The sequence below is a fragment of the Morone saxatilis genome, unplaced genomic scaffold (assembly GCF_004916995.1).
Source record: "Morone saxatilis isolate NCDOM2014 unplaced genomic scaffold, NCSU_SB_2.0 Contig10, whole genome shotgun sequence".
Lineage (NCBI taxonomy): Eukaryota > Metazoa > Chordata > Actinopteri > Moronidae > Morone > Morone saxatilis.
In genome coordinates, this window is record NW_023339652.1 from 18,407,846 (window position 1) to 18,412,794 (window position 4,949).

At 40.6% G+C, this 4,949-nt stretch overlaps 1 protein-coding gene across 1 annotated transcript in view; it reads left to right on the top strand.

Moving 5' to 3' along the window:
• The window catches only part of tmem178b (transmembrane protein 178B), a 106,634-nt gene that overhangs the window by 79,470 nt on the left and 22,215 nt on the right, over positions 1-4,949 (top strand). The gene's annotated exons all lie outside the window — the stretch shown is intronic.

Here is a 4,949-nt window from a genome sequence, read left to right on the forward strand (position 1 = left end):
ATCCTCCTAAATGTTACACATTTGACTTATAAGCACATTAACTCTTTTTCAGACCTTTTTTGCATATTTTATTGTATCCTTATTTTATGACAAATAATAATCAAATATATAATTGTACTTTTCTAGTCCCTGAACATCTAGCCCTACCATAGGTAGTGGGATGGTAACACCGAGCTACATCTGTCGCATCATCAGTTCATCTCCCCTGGAGCTGAAAGGGAAAATGTATTTTTTTCTCTCCTTAATCTGTCTCTCACAACTTAAGAAATAATTACTTTCACCATCTTCCACTGCCGCTCTCATCCTGCCACTGTTACTCTCCTCACTCCTGTTAGCTCCAGCCGCCTATTAAGATAAGATCACAAAGTATTCCAGATGTCCTTCAGTGACAGGATGAGCAGCGGAAATGGAGGCACTTCAGGGCTTCAGGTTAATGCCAGAAAGTACAGGATCCTCTCAATCATTGTAGAGTGTAGATTCTTGTTCTTTACTTCTTGTAAAGAATAGTTTAATTTTTAAACATTTTGGTGGTTTTCTATCAGGAATATTTAAGGTTAGGGTTTGGATAAGAAATTTCATTAGGTGTAGACTAGAGTTAGGGTTACAGGTTATGATTTCTGGGGATTTTGAGTTCTAGGGTTAGGGTTAGGTTTAGGTGCTGCCTAATATATCCCACCCACTGAAAGGTGCCATGATAACCAGATAATCGGCGTCATTCATTTCACCAGTCAGTGCTCAGAATGTTATGGCTGATCAGTGTATATGTCACTTTTACCTTTTAACCGTCTTTAAAATGTAGTTGTCTTTTCAACATAGATTAGCCTATTATAATTTTTGGAAAGAGGCTTGACACCAAACAGGTCACCAATCTATCACATAGCTAACACATTACAGACGTGTAAACACTATTACACCTACAGTTGTTGTTTTTGAAAACCCAAGAAAACACAGAAGGAACATGCACACTCTACCATACTAAATATATATAAGTCGCGGGAGTATTCTTTAAATAGAGAATAGTTAAATTACTGTAGAATTAGTTTAGAAGAATTTTCAAGATTCTCCCTGTGTGGTTGATGAACATCTAGCTGCTACACAGTATTGTACTGCACTGCATGAACTTCAATCAATACAACTGCACATGAATGCACCATTCCTTTCAACATTGCCATTTAGTGTGGGTTGGCCAGCCAAAGAAATTCTATGCCACACTCGCCATAGCAACAACAATCCCATGTGACCTTATGAGTTGCAGTCCCTATAACACTGAGGAGGTGAACCTATTTGGAGAGCCACCCACAGGAAGGTAAGAGACCTCCCGGGGGGAAGAAAATGAAGGCCCTTCAGTGCTCACTTCCTGTCTGCCTGATGCAGAATGGTTTCAGACAAATATAGCCGCTTCTCGTGGCAAATGGAGCAATCTGTGAAAACGTATAATCATGCTGCATTCCAGGCTGATCGTTTGGCCACCGTTGCGTTGCAATCAAATGATAAAAGGTGCTGGTCGCTTTCTTTCTGTAAACTTCATGTCTGTTATCTGCTTTGGTGTTGTGTACCTGCATTACTGTACTTTTCTCTTCAGCCTAAATTAGATAAATGGATGCAAAAGTCACAAATTATTATCTTAAGGCCTCTAACATGTGCAGCCAAAGACTGATACTTGCTGTCTTTGAAAATATTGTTCTACAGAAAAATCTGATTGGCAATGTAGCTGAAGAATAAGCACTTCATCTTTCTCTCTCTCTCTCTCTCTCACACACACACACACACACACACATACATACTCATAAGCAGACACACTTGCTGACTGGATAACATCAGTGTCCTCCCTCACTGCAACTCTGACAGTTTTGTGTGACAAGACTCTGGTGCTTTCGAAGCAGTGCCACACTTCCACACTGCAACGCCAACATCTCAGTGCCAAAGAAGAAAGTAGTAAGCCCTTTTTGTAAGGAAATGGACAATGAAGTGGTAGTGAACAGGAGTGTAGCACGTCTGGATTTCATGCAGGAGACCAGAATTTGCTTCCTGCCACAATCCAACATTTACCACGATCTTTGCCTAACAACCATAGTTTTTTTCCATAACCACGACAACCCTTAAAACATTGACCTTGGATTTTAAAATAAGTCCAGGGTTTTGCAGAATCATTTTATATTAATATTCTGTCTAGAAAGAGGGTTCAATTCCCTACATCATACATAATTGCCAATACATTATACATTACAGTAAAATTACTCACTTCAAAGGAGGAAGCTGTTCAAAGATCTGGGATATTAATAACTAATAGTATGGCCGACACATTCTTGTCCCAGGTCATCAAATATGAACATTGCTTTGTCACACCCCTCAGCGTCATATACAGAAGCATAAGGTACTCTTGTATGCGTCTGTATGAGACACGTGGTTAATGTGAATAGTTGCTGTTTGGTTAGGTTTAGGCAACAAAACTGCCTGATTAGGTTTAGGAATAGATCATACTAAAAATAAGTATATGACGCAAGTCACGTGATGCAAGTCATGTATGTAACACACAAGACACCTCCACCTCCATATGCAGACTTTGTCGCTCCTCATACTATGTCAGTTGATGCGGATTGGTTACATTGGAGTTAAATAAGAACCCAGTAAAGGGTACCTTGTACGTCTTAATGAGTCAGTATTTGACGCCCTGGGAATAAGCACAGGCTTGACAGCTCTTTCATTCATTTGAATGGAGTCAGTCCATTCGGCAGCAGGGGTGCCAACACAGAGGGCTCTGGTCAAACAAGACAGTGTCATTTGGCTGAGGTGCTACATTGGTTAGTCACATACAAGCACGCATTGCTGGATACTGGTCATTGCAACAACAAATAAAATAATTAAGAAGCATCTGAGAAGCCTTCAGATTCACAGATATTTTCCTCAAACTTGACTTCCTGGATAGAATTTTATGTCTTATCGGTGGTTGAAGCAACACAGGCGCACAACGCAGCACTCTGCATTGTTTACCGCAGGGCTGAATTTGGTCTCAGCGCCTGCTAAGCCCACACACCAGCAGTGTCTTGAGGCTCATCATGGTTGACGCACTTAAAACTGTCAGGATACATCACTGTCCTAGTTCCCAGCACTGACTTGCATCAACTGTCCAGAAAAGCAGCAATTTTATCACATTCTGTCCCCAGATCACCCAGCTACAGGCATCAACTGACCTACATCCAACACTTTGGTCCAGAGTATATCAAAATAGTCTTCAGATTGCCACAAGCTTTGGTATGGATATGTATCATCCCCAGAGGATGAATCACACTGATAATGGTGATCCCAGACCTTTCCTCTGTCTCACCATCCAGCCAAGATTTTCTCTTGAACAACACCTTGGTTGCATGACAAAGGTGTTTTTAAAACTACTGATTCCATTAAGAGTTTCTGTGTATATTCATGGCCTCTAGAGGATAAACCCAGTTTTTTTGTAATCTGCTGACTTCAGCACCACTCGTAAACCTTTGGTATTCATGTTCTATTGAGGCCTCTGTTACATCGACTTTGATCAATAGGGTTTTCTGTTTCTGTTTTCTGCAGTGTTTGTTTATCTCTTGGCATTTCACTGACATTAATGCAAACATGGATATTATGAGACAGAGAAATCGTTTTTAACTTGGTTTCACCTTTTGCAAAAAGATACATTAATGTATTTAGGGAATGTGCGAGTTAACCACAACCATCATGTAATTTCCTCTTTCTATTCCTATTTTTGCTTAAGCTCTCAGCTCTGCACATCCCTTCTAAATGAGCGACACTCTCATTTCCATGCTCGGAGAGTCTAGAACTGCAGATATTAATGGCTAAGAGCTTTTAGTATCTCTCTCTCCTCCAGCTCTGCCTTTCACTGTTTTCACCACCTCTCGCTAACTCCTGCTTCCTCTTCTGCCTTTGAATCATTCAAGCAGCTTTCAGGGCCCAGGCTGGAGCATCACTTGCTATACAACTTGGCATCGGTCCTGGAAAGATTATGAAAATCTTCTCTCAAAAAATGCTGAGTCACACAAGTCCAGTTTTATCAGGGGTGCCAGTGGAGTGGCCCATCAAAGGGACATACAACAGACATTAACACAGTGCCATGCAAAACCAACGCTTTAATGATGCTGTGCAGTGATTGGCTGTCAGTGCCTCTGCTCTTCTCTGAGCTTCACAGCCTTTTAGAAAGAGAATCATATTGTATATTAGCAGAGGAATATGTCATACAGCTTGGCAGGGGAGGGATCTGACTTCCTGAAGCACCAGATTGGACAATTTCCTTGCCAGCAGGTCTCCCTCTCTGTTTTTATGATCATCAAATGTTTTGAGAAACAAATTAATTTAGCAGAAGCAGCTGATTTTCATCTCTTTATCCTTGGTTGGTGGTAAATATATGACATGAAAGGTTACATAATTCATACAACAGTTAGTCTGATACATCATGGCATTTCATGCTGTAGCTGCTTGGCTCCTAAGATGGCACTTTGCTGTGTTTATCAGTACAAAGTTCAAGGTACAGACAGCTAGGAAGAGGAAAAGGGAACGGGAACATCAGGCAGGAGTGGCTGAAAAGCTTTTGAGGGAACAAGGGACAAATGTGGTTACATGAAGGAATGAGGACCTAGAGAAAAGAAGAAAGTTGGCAGCTGGAGAGGGGAAATGAGGGACTGAAAAAGGAAAGTTTTAGTCTTAGGAAAGTGACAGGGTATGTATTAAGTTATTCGTATTATTGAAACAAACTAGTTTGTGCAAAGTGTCCTTCTAACACTGCTTAAGGCTAATGTGTTTATAACTATTCTGAACAACCACACTCAAAGGCAGGGGGAAAAGTCTTACTTCACAGAGAAGAGTGAGACGATCATTCAAATAATTTCAATTCAATTCAATTTTATTTGTATAGCGCCAATTCATAACAGAAGTTATCTCAAGGACACTTTTCAAATAGAGCAGGT